Source organism: Mustela putorius, unplaced genomic scaffold (genome assembly GCF_011764305.1).
Source record: "Mustela putorius furo isolate JIRA1106 unplaced genomic scaffold, ASM1176430v1.1 tig00003985_pilon_pilon_pilon, whole genome shotgun sequence".
Classification (NCBI taxonomy): Eukaryota; Metazoa; Chordata; class Mammalia; order Carnivora; family Mustelidae; genus Mustela; species Mustela putorius.
Window position 1 is genome coordinate 369,159 of NW_025422125.1, and position 17,512 is coordinate 386,670.

Sequence of the window (17,512 nt, forward strand, 5' to 3'; positions counted from 1 at the left end):
GCTTTGTAGTAAAGCTTGAAATCAGGTAACGTGATGCCCCCAGTTTTATTTTTTATTTTCAAAATTTCCTTAGCAATTCGGTGTCTCTTCTGATTCCATACAAATTTTTTGATTATTTGTTCCAACTCTTTGAAAAATACCGGTGGAATTTTGCTCAGAATGGCATTAAAAGTATAGGTTGCTCTAGACAGTATAGACATTTTAACAATGTTTATTCTTCCAATGCAAGATCTTGGAATGGTTTTCCATCTTTCTGTGTCTTCAATTTCTTGCATGAGTGTTCTGTAGTTCCTCGAGTACAGATCCTTTACCTCTTTGGTTAGGTTTATTCCCAGGTATCTTATGGTTCTTGGTGCTAGAGTAAATGGAATCAATTCTCTAATTTCCCTTTCTGTATTTCACTGTTAGTATATATGAAATCAACTGATTTATGTACATTGACTATATATCCTACCACGATACTGAATTGCTGTATGCGTTCTAGTAGTTTGGAGGTGGAGTCTTTTGGGTTTTCCATATAAAGAATCACGTCATCTACAAAGAGAGAGAGTTTGACTTCTTCATTGCCAATTTGGATACCTTTAATTTCTTTTGTTTTCTTATTGCTGTTGCTAGGACTTCTAATACTATGTTAAACAAAAGTGGTGAGAGTGGGCATCCTTGTTGTGTTCCTGATCTCAACAGGTAGGCTGTGAGCCTTTTCCCATTGAGGATGATATTTGCTGTGGGTCTATCATAGATAGATTTGATGAAATTCAGGAATGTTCCCTCTATACCTATACTTTGAAGTGTTTTAATCGGGAGCGGATGATGGATTTTGTCAAATGCCTTTTCTGCATCAATTGAGAGGACTGTGAGTTTCTTCTCTCTTCTCTTACTGATTTGTTCTATCACATTGATTGATTTGTGAATGTTGAACCATCATTGTAGCCCAGGAATGAGTCCCACCTGGTCATGGTGGATAAACTTTTTAATGTGTTGTTGGATCCTGTTTGCTAGGATCTGGTTGAGAATCTTAGCATCCATATTCATCAGTGATATTGATGTAAATTTCTCCTTTTTGGTTGGGTCTTTGCGTGGTTTGGGGATCAGGGTAATGCTGGCTTCATAGAAAGAGTCTGGAAGTTTTTCTTCTGCTTCAATTTTTTGAAACAACTTCAAGAGAATACGTGTTATTTCTTCTTTGAAAGTTTGGTAGAATTCCCCGGGGAATCCGGCATGTTCTGGACTCTAGTTTTTTGGGAAGATTTTGGTCACTGCTTCAATCTTGTTACTACATATCGGTCTATTCAGGTTGTCATTTTCTTCCTGGTTCAATTTTGGAAGTTTATAGTTTTCCAGGAATGCATCGATTTCATCTAGGTTGCTTAACTTTTTGACAAATAACTTTTGATAATAACTCCTGATGATTGTTTTGACTACCTTGGTGTTAGTTGTAATCTCTCCCTTTCCATTCATAAGTTTGTTAATTTGAGCTTTCTCTCTTTTCTTTTGGATTAGTGTGGCCAATGGTTTATTGATCTTTTGATTCTTTCAAAAAACCAGTTTCTAGTTTCATTGATATGTTCTATTGTATCTCTAGTTTCTTCAACATTGATCTCTGCTCTAATTTTGATTATTTCCCTTCTAATGTGTGGAGTTAGTTTAATTTGTTGTTGATTCTCAGTTCTTTATGGTGTTGAGAGAGCTGGTGTATTCTGGATTTTTTTTTTTTTTTTAGGGAGGCTTAGATGGCTATCTATTTCCCCCTTAGGACCGCCTTTGCTGTATCCCATAGGTTTTGGACTTAAGTGTATTAATTCTCATAGGTTTCCATAAATTGTTTCAGTTCTTCTTTGATCTCCTGGTTGATGCAAGCATTCTTAAGCAAGGTAGTCTTTAGCTTCCAGGTGTTTGAGATCCTTCCAACCTTTTCCTTGTGATTGAACTCCAGTTTCAAAGCATTGTGTTCTCTGAATATGCAGGGGAAATATCAGTCTTTTGGTACTAGTTGATTCCTGTTGTGATCCAGTATGTGGTCTATTCTTGATAAGTCTCCATGTTCACTTGAGAAGAATGAGTGTTCTGTTGTTTTAGCGTCCTGTATATATCTATGAGGCCCATCTGGTCTAATGTGTCATTCATTGTTTCTTTATTGATTTTCTGCTTGGATGATCTGTCTATTGCTGAGAGAGGCATGTTAAGATCTCCTACTATTAATGTACTCATATCAATATGACTCTTTATCTTGATTAACAGTTTTCTTATGTAATTGGCCTCTCCCATATTGGGGGCATAGATATTTACAATTGTTATATCATCTTTGTGGATAGTTCCTTTAAGAATTATGTAGTGTTGGGGCACCTGGATGGCTCAGTGTGTTAAAGCCTCTGCCTTCGGCTCAGGTCATGATCCCAGGGTCCTGGGATCAAGCCCCACAACAGGCTCTGTGTTCAGCAGGGAGCCTTATTGCCCCTCTCTCTCTCTGCCTGCCTCTCTGCCTACTTGGGATCTCTGTCTGTCAAATAAATAAATAAAATCTTTAAGAAAAAAAAAGTATTATGTAGTGTCTTTCTTTATCTATGACTATAGTCTTTAGTTTAAAATCTAATTTATCTGATATGAGAATTGCTACCCCGGCCTTCTTTTGAGGCCCATTGGCATAGAAGATGCTTCTCCATCCCTTCACTTTCAGTCTGGGTGTATCATTAGGATCAACATGGGTCTCTTGTAGACAACATATGGGTGGGTCCTGGCATTTTATACAATCTGCAAACCTGTGCAATTTTATGGGTGCATTTAGGCCATTCATATTGAAAGCGATTATTGATAGATATGTTTTTATTGACATTGTGTTACCTTTGAAGTCTTTCTTTCTGTAGATTGTCTCTATATTTCTGTTCAATGCTATTCTTAGGATTTTCCTTCTTTTATAGAACCCCCCTTCATATTTTCTGCAGTGCTGGCTTGGTGGTTGCATAGTCTTTTAAAACTTGCAGGTCTTGGAAACTATCTCTTCATCCATTTTGAATGTCAGTCTTGCTGGATAAAGTATTCTTGGATGCATGTTCTTCTCATTTAGTGCCCTGAATACATCTTGCTAGCCCTTTCTGGCTTGCCAGGTCTCTGTGGACAGGTCTGACATTATTCTGATGGGCTTTCCTCTGTAAGTAAGGAGCCTCTTTGTCCTAGCAGCATTCAAGAGTTTGTATCTACAATTCTGATTTCCAATTTTAATATCAAATGCCTTGATTTTTTTTTAGAATCTATAATCTTGGGGGGAGACCATTCAGCCTCTAGTACATGAAAACTGGTTTCATTCGTGAAATTGGGAAAATTTTCATGGAGAACATGTTCCACTATATCTCCTAGACTTCTTTCTTTCTCCTCCCCTTCAGGGATTTCAATGATTCTGATGTTGGAACTTTTCATGGAATCATTTATTTCCCTGATTCTGTTTTTGTGGTTTTTAAGCTGTTTGTTCCAGGCTTCCTCCTGATCCTTTCTCTCTATCTGTTTGTCCTCCAGATCACTAATTCTATCTTCTGTCTCAGTTACCCTAGCTTTGAGAGAATTTAGATTAGATTGTAACTCATTGAGGGCATTTTGAACATCATCCCTGGTGGCTTTCAGTCCTGTCCTAACATTGTGTACATCATCCCTGGTGGCTTTCAGTTCTGCCCTAATCAATTCCATTTGGTCATCCATGGCTTTCTCCAACCTAGCTATTTCCTGGAAAATTGTTTGCCTGAATTCTCTTTCTGACATATTGTCTATGTTGATAGCATTTAGCTCTGCTGCAGAAAGTCCATCCTCTGAATTTTTCTTCTGTTGGGCATTCCTCCTCCTAGTCATTTTGGTGAGAGATGGCTGAACGGATGTAGCTGGATGTATCAGTTGTGGTGCAGTCAAGTTGAACCCTGGAACGTTTCTGAGCAATCAGGAGTCCCCACCCAAATGAAAGAAAAAAGAAAGAGACAAAAAAGAAAAGAGAGAGAGAGGAAAAAAATTAAAGAAAGTTAAAAGAGAAGGCTTAGCCCAAATGGGCCCCAAGGTAAGATTTATGACATATACAAACAAAAACAGACAAACAATAAAACTGATAGAACTGTAAGTATAAGATTTATATACTATCAAGACAAACACAAATACACAGAAACACTGGTAGAAGAAAACCTAGAAGAGTGGTTATAATTTCTCAGTATGGGTGAGGAGGGTTATTTTGATTCTTCTTGGATGTATCTTGTTAAAGGACTCAACTTTCCTAGGATAAGGGGGGCTTAAAAATTGGTTTTCCTATAGGGGTAGCATTGATTGGGGAAAGGGATTTACCTTGAAGTTTAACTCTACATGAATGTTAAAAAATAAAAATAAAGGGAGAAAGATGGCGGGGAAGTAGGAAGAGGCGCCTTTTCAACCTGTACCCTAAAGTGAGCTGATTACCTACCAAAGAAGTCCAATCACCCATGAAATCAGCCTGAGATCAGAATTATACATGTCTGGATCTCTACAGGGGCAGAAGATGCCAGTGGGCAGGTAAAGCCAAGTAGGAAAGGCTGACTGATAGGGGAAGATAAACAAAAGGGGGAGGGAGCCACCAGAGGTGACTGATTGGAAAGTAATACCCCTCAATACAAGCAAAAGTGCCCTGCGTCTGGGGACCAGCATTAACTTGGAGACAGGTTGAAAGCACTCCAAAAGAGCAAAGGATCACAGGGGAGAAATTGTGGGAATCGGGGCGGCCAAGGACAGGGGCTTAAGTCCCTGTTCCCAGGACAGCCTCCCTTGGCGCTGAGCCAGAGAGAGTGCAGTGGAGAAACCAGGTCTTGGTCTTAAGACACCAGCATGCCCTAGAACACATGGGGTCCAGCCCCTGTGAGGGGCTGGAAGTCTCACCAGATGACAGAATTTGCAAGCCCTGCTATAGTGCCTGAGATGCGAGCACCCCTCATACTCCCCTGAGAGGTACAGAAAGGCCCAGCCGGCGCTCTTTCACCCATGCCATTGTTTCAGAACCTAAGACGTGCGCCCCAAACTCTCCCCTGAGAGAGGTGCCCGAAGGCCCAGTCTGGTGCTTTCAGACCTGCGCCCCGTTCTCAGAGCCTGAGACATACACGCAACCCACAGCCTTCCCTGAAAGAGGTGCGTGCAAGCCGGATGCTCCTAGACCCAGGAAGACCAGGCACTCCCAGCCTGGGCCAGCGGGAAAATCTCAGGGTGCGATTGCAGCTTGGAACCTCTCTGGCGGTCTGGAGCTGCCCAGACAGCCGCCGCTGCAGTGGTTTTCGGTACAATCAAAAGATCCTACCTCCCCAGGGACCGCAACTTGGAACCTGCTCTGCCAGCGCCCAAGGGGGTACTTATTTGGGCTCTGCAGCCAGACTTAGGCTTCTCTCTGAGAGGGAGGTCAGGGTGTAGTTTGTTTCCCACTAAAACAACGAAAACCATCAAAAGCGGTCAAGGTGAGAGAAAAAAAAAGTGAACATACATAAAAACTGCCAGAGAACAAAAGCCTGAAAAAAACCAGTTTCCTCAGAGCCCACCCCCTTGAGGGGGGCGGGAGGACTTAACTCGGGGAACATCACTGACTGACAACTCACGTGGCAGGCCCCTCCCCCAGAAAACAAACCAAGAAAGGAAAATTTTAAAAAAGACAACAAGAGAACAACCACCACTATTTCATAGGACAACTTTTATTTTTAACTCATTCCCACTATTCTGGTTCATATTTTTTTATATAGATATTTTTTTAACCTATTTACCATCACAGTGAGCTATCCAGTGCATCAAATACCATAATAGCCTTATAACCTGAACTTTTTGATACATACACCTGTGTTTTGCTTTTGCATTTCTATTTTTTGAATTTCTTTTTTTTTCAATTTTAGTTTAGTCTAGTTTATTCCTTTTTATTTTTATTTTCTAATATTCATATAGAGTTATACTTCAAAGTAATCCCCTTTCCCCAATCAATACTACCCCTACAGGTAAACCAATTTGTAAGCCCCCTTTATCTTAGGAAAGTTGAGTCCTTTAACAAATATATCAAGATACATCCAGGAAGAATAAAAACAAACTCTTCGCCCACACTGAGAATGTATAACCATTCTCCCGGTTTTTTCTTCCACCGCTGTGTCTGTGTTTTTGTGTTTGTCCTGATAGTATATAAATCTTACACTTGGGGTTCTTTTTGAAGAGGTTCTTCTTTTATTTGCCTATACATATATACATATATATATATATATATGTATATATGTATTTCTTTTCTCTTGTCATATACTTTTATCAGTCTTTTTGTTTGTCTGTTTTTGTTTGTATACTTCATAAATTTTACCTTAGGGCCCACTTGGCCTGAACCTTCTCTTTCATCTTCCTTTCTTTGCTGTCTCTCTCTCTCCCTCTCTTTTTTTTTTCTTTTTCTTTTCTTTTATCTCTCATTTGGGTAGGGAATCCTGATAGCTCAAAAGTGTTCCAGGTTGCACCTTGACTGAACCCTGGTCGGTATCTCCAGCTACATATATTCAGTCATCTTCTCAGCAAAAGGACAAGGAGGAGGAATGCCCTACTGAAGAAAAATACAGAGGATGGACCTTCTGCAACAGAGCTAATGGCTATCAACATAGACAATATGTCGAAAAGAGAATTCAGGCTAACAATTATCCAGGCAATAGCTAGGCTGGAGAAAGCCATGGATGACCAAACAGAATTGATTAGGGTTGAGGTGAAAGCGACCAGAGATGATGTTCACAATGTTAGGGCAGAGCTAAAAGCTATCAGGGCTGAGGTTCACAATGCTCTCAATAAGTTGCAATCTAATTTAAATTCTCTAAAAGCTGGGGTAACTGAGACAGAAAATAGAATTAGTGATCTGGATGACAAACAGATAGAGAGAAAGGATCAGGAGGAAGCCTGTAACAAATAGCTTAGAAACCACAAAAACAGAATCAGGGAAATAAATGATGCCATGAAACTTTCCAACGTCAGTTAATGGAATCCCTGAAGGGGAAGAGAAAGAAAGAAGTCTAGAAGATATAGTGGAACAAGTTCTTCATGAAAATTTTCCCAATCTCGTGAGTGGAACCAGCATTCATGTACTAGAGGCCAAACAGTCTCCACCCAAGATTATAGATTCCAAAAAAACATCAAGGCACCTGATAGTCAAATTGAGGAATGATAATTGTAGTTATAATCTCTTGAAAGCCACTAGGACAAAGAGGATCCTTACTTACAGAGCAAAGCCCATCAGAATAACGTCAGACCTGTCCACAGAGACCTGGAAAGCCAGTAAGGGCTGCCAATATATATTCAGGGCACTAAATGAGAAGAACATGCATCCAAGAATACTTTATCCAGCAAGACTGACATTCAAAATGGATGGAGAGATAAAAAGATTCCAAAACTGGCAAGGCTTAAGAGACTATGCAACCACCAAGCCGATACTGCAGGAAATATGAAGGGGGGATCTATAAAAGAGAAAAAAATCCTAAGAATAGCATTGAACAGAAATATAGAGACAACCTACAGAAAGAAAGACTTCAAAGGTAACACGATGTCAATAAAAATGTATCTATCAATAATCACTCTCAATGCGAATGGCCTAAATGCACCCAGAAAACGTCACAGGGTTGCAGATTAGAAAAACGACAGGACCCATCCATATGTTGTCTACAAGAGACCCATTTTGAACCTAAAGATACATCCAGACTGAAAGTGAAGGGATGGAGAAGCATCTTTCATGCCAATAGGCCTCAAAAAGAAGGCTGGGGTAGTGATTCTCATATCAGATAAATTATATTTTAAACTAAATACTGTAGTCAGAGATACAGAAGAACACTACATCATTCTTAAAGGGACTATCCACCAAGATGATCTAAGAATTGTAAATATCTATGCCCTAATAAGGGAGCAGCAAGTTACATAAGAAAACTTGTAATCGAGATAAAGAGTCATATTGATATGAATACATTAATAGTAGGAGATCTTAACATGCCTCTCTCAGAAATAGACAGATCATCGAAGCAGAAAATCATAAAGAAACAAGAGCATTGAATGACACATTGGACCAGATGGACCTCATAAATATATACAGAACATTCAACCCTAAAACAACAGAATATTCATTCTTCTCAAGTGCATATGGAACCTTCTCCATAATAGACCATATACTGGGTCACACATCAGGACTCAAACAATACCAAAAGACTAAGATTATTCCCTGCATATTCTCAGATCACACTGCTTTGCAACTGGAGCTCAACCACAAGGAAAAGTTCCTAAGGAACTCAAACACCTGAAAGCTCAAGAACACCTTGCTTAAGAATGCTTGGGCCAACCAGTAGATCAAGGAAGAACTGAAACAATTTATGTAAACCATTGAGACTGAAGACACTTAGTCCAAAACCTATGCGATACAGCAAAGGCTGTCCTAAGAGGAAAATACATAGCCATCCAAGCTGCTCTCAAAAAAATTGAAAAATCCAGAATACACCAGCTGTCGTTACACCTTAAAGAACTGGAGAATCAAGAAGAAATCAAACCAACTCCACACATGGTAAGGGAAATAATCAAGATTAGAGCTGAGATCAATGAGGTAGAAACCAGAGATACAGTAGAACATATCAATGAAACTAGAAGCTGGTTTTTTAAAAGAATCAATACGATCAATAAACCATTGGCCACACTAATCCAAAAGAAAAGAGAGAAAGCTCAAATTAATAAAATTATGAATGAGAAGGGAGAGATCACAAATAACAACAAGAAGTAGAAACAGTCATCAGAAGTTATTATCAACAGTTATATGCCAATAAGCTAAGCAACCTAGATGAAATGGATGCATTCCTGGAAAACTACAAACTCCCAAAATTGAACCAGGAAGAAACTGGCAACCTGAATAGACCGATATGTAGTAACAAGATTGGAGCAGTGATCAAAAACCTCCCAATACACAAGAGCCCAGGACCTGATGGATTCCCTGGGGAATTCTACCAAACCTTCAAAGAAGAAAAAAGCCCTATTCTTCTGAAGCTGTTTTAAAAAATTGAAGCAGAAGGAAAACTTCCAGACTCTTTCTATGAAGCCAGCATTACCCTGATCCCCAAACCAGGCAAAGACCCTATCAAAAAGGAGAATTTCACACCAATATTACTGATGAATATGGATGCGGAGATTATCAACAAGATCCTAGCAAACAGGACCCAACAGTACATTAAAAAGATTATTCACCATGACCAGGTGGGATTCATCCCTGGGCTACAAGGATGGTTCAACATTCGCAAATCAATCAATGTGATAGAACAAATCAATAAGAGAAGAGAAAAGATCCACATGTCTTCTCAATTGATGCAGAAAAAGCATTTGAAAAAATCCAGTATCCATTCCCGATTAAAACACTTCAAAGTATACGGATAGAGGGAACATTCCTGAACTTAATCAAATCTATCTATGAAAGACCCACAGCAAATATCATCCTCAATGGGAAAAAGCTTGCAGCCTTCCATTTGAGATCAGGAACACGTCAAGGATGCCCACACTCACCATCTTGTTCAACATAGTATTAGATGTCCGAGCAACAGCAATCAGAAAACAAAGAGAAATTAAAGGTATCCAAATTGGCAATGAAGAAGTCAAACTCTCTCTCTTCGCAGATGGCATGATTCTTTATATGGAAAACCCAAAAGACTCTACCCACAAACTACTAGAACTCATACAGCAATTTGGTATCGTGGTAGGATATAAAGTCAATGTACATAAATCAGTTGATTTCTTATACACTAACAATGAAATACAGAAAGGGAAATTAGAGAATCGATTCCATTTTCTTTAGCACCAAGAACCATAAGATACCTGGGAATAAACCTAACCAAAGTGGTAAAGGATCTGTATTCGAGGAATTACAGAATACTCATGCAAGAAATTGAAGAAGACACAAAAAGTTGGAAGACCATTCCATGCTCTTGAATCGGAAGAATAAACATTATTAAAATATCTACACTTCCGAGAGCAATCTATACTTTTAATGCCATTCCGATCAAAATTCCACCGGTATTCTTTAAAGACCTGGAGCAAATATACCAAAGATTTTTATGGAATCAGAACAGACCCCGAATCGCTAAGGGAATGTTGAAAAACAAAAATAAAACTTGGGGGCATAACGTTACCTGATTTCAAGCTTTGCTACAAAGCTGTGATCACCAAGACAGCGTGGTACTGGCATAAAAACAGACACATAGACCAGTGGAACAGAGTAGAGAGCCCAGATTTGGACCCTCAAATCTATGGTCAATTAATCTTTGACAAAACAGAAAAAAACATACAGTGGAAAAAAGACAGCCTCTTCAATAAATGGTGCTGGATAAACTGGACAGCTATATGTAGAATGAAACTCGACCATTCTCTTACACCATACACAATGATAAACTCAAAATGGATAAAAGACCTCAACATGAGACAGGAATCCATCAAAATCCTAGAGGAGAACATAAGTAGTAATCTCTTCGATATCAGCCACAGCAACTTCTTTCAAAATATGTCTCCAAAGGCAAAGGAAAAAAATCAAAAATAAACTTTTGGGACTTCATCAAAATCAAAATATTCTGCAAAGCAAAGGAAACAGTCAAAAGAACATAGAGGCAACCCATGGAATAGGAGAAGATATTTACAAATGACAGTACAGACAAGAGGTTGATATCCAGGATCTATAATGAACCCCTCAAACTCAACACACACAAAACAGACAATCATATCAAAAAATGGGCAGAAGATATGGACAGACACTTCTCCATTAAAGACATACAAATGGCTATCAGACACATGAAAAAATATTCATCATCACTAGCCATCAGGGAGATTCATATTAAAACCACATTGAGATATCACCTTACACCAGTTAGAATGGCCAAAATTAACAGAACAGGAAACAACATGTGTTGGAGAGGATGTGGATAAAGGGGAACCCTCTTACACTGTTGGTGGGAATGCAAGTTGGTGCAGCCTCTTTGGAGAACAGTGTGGAGATTCCTCAAGAAATTAAAAATAGAACTTCCCTATGACCCTGCCATTGCGCTCCTGGGTATTTACCCCAAAGATACAGATGTAGTGAAAAGAAGGGCCATCTGTACCCCAATGTTTATAGCAGCAATGGCCATGTTCGCTAAACTGTGGAAAAAACCAAGATGCCCTTCAACGGATGAATGGATAAGGAAGATGTGGTCCATATCCACTATGGAGTATTATGCCTCCATCAGTAAGGATGAATACCCAACTTTTGTTCCAACATGGACGGGACTAGAAGAGATTATGCTGAGTGAAATAAGTCAAGCAGAGAGAGTCAATTATCATATGTTTTCCCTTATTTGTGGAGCATAACAAGTAGCTTGGAGGACATGGGGAGCTAGAGAGGAGAAGGGAGTTGGGGGACATTGGAAGGGGAGGTGAAACATGAGAGACTATGGACTCTGAAAAACAATCTGAGGGGTTTGAAGTGGCAGGGGTGGGGTGGGAGGTTGGGGTACCAGATGGTGGGTATTATAGAGGGCATGGATTGTATTGAGCAGTGGGTGTGGTGCAAAAATAATGAATACTGTTATGCTGAAAGTAAATAAAAAAATAAATAAAATAAAAAAAGAATAAACTAAATTAAACTAACATTTAAAAAATTAAAAAAAATAGAAAATCAAAAGAAAAACACAGGTATATGTATCAAAATGTTCAAGTTGAAAGGTTATTATGGAATTTGATGTACTTGACATCTCACTGTGATGGTAAATAGGTTAAAAAATTATCTACATAAAAAAATGAACCAGAATTGTGGGAATGAATTAAAAATAAAAGTATCTATGAAGTAGTGGTAGTTGTTCTCTTGTAGTCTTTTTTTTCTTTTTTTTTTTTTTCCTGGTTTGCTTTCTGGGGGAGTGGTCTGCCACATGTGTTTTCAGGCAATGTTCCCTCAAGGGGGTGGGCTCTAAGTAAACCGGTTTTTCAGGCTTTTGTTCTCTGGTTGTTTTTGTTGTTTTTATGTTTGTTTGTTCTTTTTTTGTTGTTGTTGTTTTGTTTTGTTTGCTTTTTTGTTGTTGTTTGTTTTTTTTTTTTCTCTCGTCTTGACAGATTTGATGGTTTTTGGAGGTTCAGAGGAAAGCATACTGCACCCAGACCTCCCTCTCAGAGAGAAGCCTCAGTCTGTTCTGTTGTGAGTGCTCCAGATCACATAAGTTCCCCCTTGGCTGCTGGCAGAGCATGTCTGATTTGTGGTCCCTGGGAACACAGGAACTCCTGCTTGTACCCAAAACCATGACAGTGGAGGCTGTGTGAGCAGCTCCAGACCTCCAGAGAGGTTCCTAGCAGCGATTGCACACTGAGATTTTTCCGCTGGCCCGGCCTGGGAGTGCCTGGTCTTTCCGGGTCTGAGAGCTCCTGGCTGGCACCTGCACACACCTCTCTCAGGGGAGGTCACTGGGCATAGCTCAGACTCTGATAGCATGACATGGCACTCGCATGAAGACTGTAAAAAGTCTGTGCTTCTGCCGGCTGGTGAGGCTCCCAGCCCCTCATGGGAGCTGGACCCTACGCCTTTCAGGCACGCTGGCAGCTCAGGGACCAAGAATTGGTTTCTCCATCCCATTCTCTCTGGCTCAGCGCCAGGGGTGGCTGTCCTGGGTCTGGGGACTTAAGCCCCTGTCCGTAACCACCCTAATTCCCACAATTTCCCCCCATGATCCTTTGCTCTTTTTGAGTGTTTTAAACCAGACTCCAAGTTAATGATGATCCCCAGACGCAGGGCACTCTCGTACTGGGGTATTACTTTCCAATGGGTCACTTCTGGTGGCTCCCTCCCCCTTTTGTTTATCTTTTGATATCAGTCTGACGTTCCCACTCTACTTTTCCTGCCCACTGGCATCTTCTGACCCCATAGAGGTCCAGACGTGTGTAATTCTGATCTCAGGCTGATTTCATGGGTGATTGGAGTTCTTTGGTAGGTAATCAGCTCACTCTCAGGTATAGTTTGAAATGGCTCCTCCTCATACCTCCCCGCCATCTTGTTTCCTCCTGCTGTTGTTTTGTTTTGTTTTGTTTTTTATGTGTATGGTAGGTTGGTGATTTGAGATTTTATATTTTCTTAAGAAGGGCTTGTATTATTATATACTTCCTTCTTATGACTGTCTTTGCTGCATCCCAGAGGTTTTGAACAGTTGTGTTTTCATTTTCTTATCTTTCCATGTATTTTTTAAATTCTTCTTTAATTTCCTGGTTGACCCATTCACTCTTTAATAGGAGTTCTTTAACCTCCAGTGTTTGGGTTCCTTCCAATCCTCTTGTTATTGAGTTCAAGTTACAAAACAATTTCATCTGAAAACATGTAAGGAATAATCCTAGTCTTTTGCTACTAGTTAAGACCCGATTTGTGACCCAGTATGTGATCTCTTCTGGAGAATGTTCCATGTGCATTTGAGAAGAATGTGTATTCTTCTGCGTTAGGATGAAATGATCTCTCTATATCTGTTAAATCCATTTGGTCCAGTGTGGCATTCAAAGCCCTTATTTCCTTCTTGATCTTCTGCTTAGATGATCTGCCCATTGCTGTGAGTAGGGGCCTGAAGTCCCTACTATTATTGTATTATTATCAATGTGTTTCTTTAATTTTTGTTATTAATTGGTTTATATAATGTGCTGCTCCCAAGTTAAGAGAATAAATATTTATAATTGTTAAATATTCTTGCTAAATAGACACTTTAATTAAGTCGCTGCTTGAAAGAGAAACTGGAATTAAGAAAAAAAAAAAAAAAGAGCCCAAGAGCTCTGCCAAATGTCAGGCCTGCTGCATAACATTCGCTGTGTTCAGACAAGCAGGCAAGCACCATTGTTCAAATCGCCCCTGCAGATTGAGGTACAGCCAAGAGCAGGGTATGTGTACCCTGCCAGACCTGACACCTCATCAAGCCCTTGGACCCTAGCTGGAATTAGCCATAGATATTCCCTCAAGGAGTTCCCATAAAGTGAACCCAGCATGACATTCACTGTGACACTCTTGGACAATACCCACTACCCTTTACCCATTTCACCAAAATGAAAAATGTACTGAAAAAATGTAGTAATTAATCACAAACAAAAGCAGTATGAAAGTTTAAAATAGTCTGGAACACTGAAAAGAAATAAAATAAAGTATAAAAATAAAGTAATAAAAGTCAGTTATATCTACAAAAATAGTTAAGGGGCTTACAAAATAAAGGAAAATGTAAAATAGGACATCATATACATAAAATTTGGGTGGGGGAGTACACATATAATTCTCCTAGAATGTGTTTGAAATTAAGTTACCATCAACTTAATATAGGCTACTATATAATTAGGATGCTATATACAAACCTCATGGTAATCACAAACCAAAAGTCTATAATAGAAACACACAAAAAAAGAGAAAGGAATCCAAGCATAACAGTAAAGAAAATCAATGACAAAAAAAGAGAGCAAGAGAAGAAAGGGACAGATAACTACAAAATCAACCAGAAAACAACAAATAGCAGTAAGTACATACCTATCAACAAAGCAGCATGAAGCTTCCTCAAAAAGTTAAAAACAGAACTACCCAAAGATCCAGCAATTGCACTACTAGGTATTTACCTACAGGGTACAAAAATACTGAATCAAAGAGATATATGCATCCCAACGTTTAATATCAAATATAGCCAAATTATACACAGAGCACAAATGTCCATGCACTAATGAAAGGATAAATAAGAGGTGGTATTACTTAGCCATAAAAAAGAATGAAATCTTGTCATTCAAAACAATGTGGATGTAGCTAAACTGTACTATACTAAGCAAAACAAGTCAGTCAGAGAAAGAAAAATACAATATGATTTCATTCATGAGGAATTTGAGAAAAAAAGCAGATGAACAGAGAGGAAGGGGAAAAGAAAGAGGGAGGCAAACCATAAGAAACTCTTTTTTTTATTTTTTATTTTTATTTTTTATGAACAAATATTTTTATCCCCAGGAATACAGGTCTGTGAATCGCCAAGTTTACACACTTCACAGCACTCACCAAAGCACATACCCTCCCCAATGTCCATAACCCCACCCCCCTTCTCCCAACCCCCCTCCGCCCAGCAACCCTCAGTTTGTTTTGTGAGATTAAGAGTCACTTATGGTTTGTCTCCCTCCCAATCCCATCTTGTTTCATTGATTCTTCTCCTACCCACTTAAGCCCCCATGTTGCATCACCACTTCCTCATATCAGGGAGAACATATGATAGTTGTCTTTCTCTGCTTGACTTATTTCGCTAAGCATGATATGCTCTAGTAACATCCATGTTGTCGCAAATGGCAAGATTTCATTTCTTTTGATGGCTGCATAGTATTCCATTGTGTATATATACCACATCTTCTTGATCCATTCATCTGTTGATGGACATCTAGGTTCTTTCCATAGTTTGGCTATTGTGGACATTGCTGCTATAAACATTCGGGTGCACGTGCCCCTTTGGATCACTACGTTTGTATCTTTAGGGTAAATACCCAATAGTGCAATTGCTGGGTCATAGGGCAGTTCTATTTTCAACATTTTGAGGAACCTCCATGCTGTTTTCCAGAGTGGCTGCACCAGCTTGCATTCCCACCAACAGTGTAGGAGGGTTCCCCTTTCTCCGCATCCTCGCCAGCATCTGTCATTTCCTGACTTGTTGATTTTAGCCATTCTGACTGGTGTGAGGTGATATCTCATTGTGGTTTTGATTTGTATTTCCCTGATGCCGAGTGATATGGAGCACTTTTTCATGTGTCTGTTGGCAATCTGGATGTCTTCTTTGCAGAAATGTCTGATCATGTCCTCTGCCCATTTCTTGATTGGATTATTTGTTCTTTGGGTGTTGAGTTTGCTAAGTTCTTTATAGATTTTGGACACTAGTCCTTTATCTGATATGTCGTTTGCAAATATCTTCTCCCATTCTGTCAGTTGTCTTTTGATTTTGTTAACGGTTTCCTTTGCTGTTGAAAAGCTTTTGATCTTGATGAAATCCCAATAGTTCATTTTTGCCCTTGCTTCCCTTGCCTTTGGCGATGTTCCTAGGAAGATGTTGCTGTAGCTGAGGTTGAAGAGGTTGCTACCTGTGTTCTCCTCAAGGATTTTGATGGATTCCTTTCGCACATTGAGGTTCTTCATCCATTTTGAGTCTATTTTCGTGTGTGGTGTAAGGAAATGGTCCAATTTCATTTTTCTGCATTTGGCTGTCCATTTTCCCAACACCCTTTATTGAAGAGGCTGTCTTTTTTCCATTGGACATTCTTTCCTGCTTTGTCGAAGATTAGTTGACCATAGAGTTGAGGGTCTATTTCTGGGCTCTCTATTCTGTTCCATTGATCTATGTGTCTGTTTTTGTGCCAGTACCATGCTGTCTTGATGATGACAGCTTTGTAATAGATCTTGAAGTCTGAAATTGTGATGCCACCAACGTTGGCTTACTTTTTCAATATTCCTTTGGCTATTCGAGGTCTTTTCTGGTTCCATATAAATTTTAGAATTATTTGTGCCATTTCTTTGAAAAAGATGGATGGTACTTTGATAGGAATTGCATTAAATGTGTAGATTGCTTTAGGTAGCATAGACATTTTCACAATATTTATTCTTCCAATCCAGGAGCATGGAACATTTTTCCATTTCTTTGTGTCTTCCTCAATTTCTTTCATGAGTACTTTATAGTTTTCTGAGTATAGATTCTGTGCCTCTTTGGTTAGGTTTATTCCTAGGTATCTTATGGTTTGGGGTGCAATTGTAAATGGGATTGACTCCTTAATTTCTATTTCTTCTGTCTTGTTGTTGGTGTAGAGAAATGCAACTGATTTCTGTGCATTGATTTTATATCCTGACACTTTACTAAATTCCTATACAAGTTCTAGCAGTTTTGGAGTGGAGACTTTTGTGTTTTCCACATATAGTATCATATCATCTGCGAAGAGTGATAATTTGACTTCTTTGCCAAATGGATTCCTTTAATTTCCTTTTGTTGTCCGATTGCTGAGGCTAGGACTTCTAATACTATGTTGAATAGCAGTGGTGATAATGGACATCCCTGCCGTGTTCCTGACCTTAGCGGAAAAGGTTTTAGTTTTTCTCCATTGAGAATATTTGAGGTGGGTGTTTCATAGATGGCTTTGATGATATTGAGGTATGTGCCCTCTATCCCTACACTTTGAATAGTTTTGATCAGGAAGGGATGCTGTACTTTGTCAAAAGCTTTTTCCGCATCTATGAGAGTATCATCTGGTTCTTGTTCTATTGACGGATTTGCAGATGTTGAACCAAATTTGGAGCCCTGGATTAAATCCCACTTGGCCGTGGTGAATAATCCTTTTAATGTACTGTTGAATCCTATTGGCTAGTATTTTGGTGAGAATTTTCGCATCTGTGTTCATCAAGGATATTGGTTTTGGGATCAAGGTGAAGCTGGCCTCATAAAATGAGTTTCGAAGTTTTCCTTCCATTTCTATTTTTTGGAACAGTTTCAGGAGAATAGGAATTAGTTCTTCTTTAAATGTTTGGTAG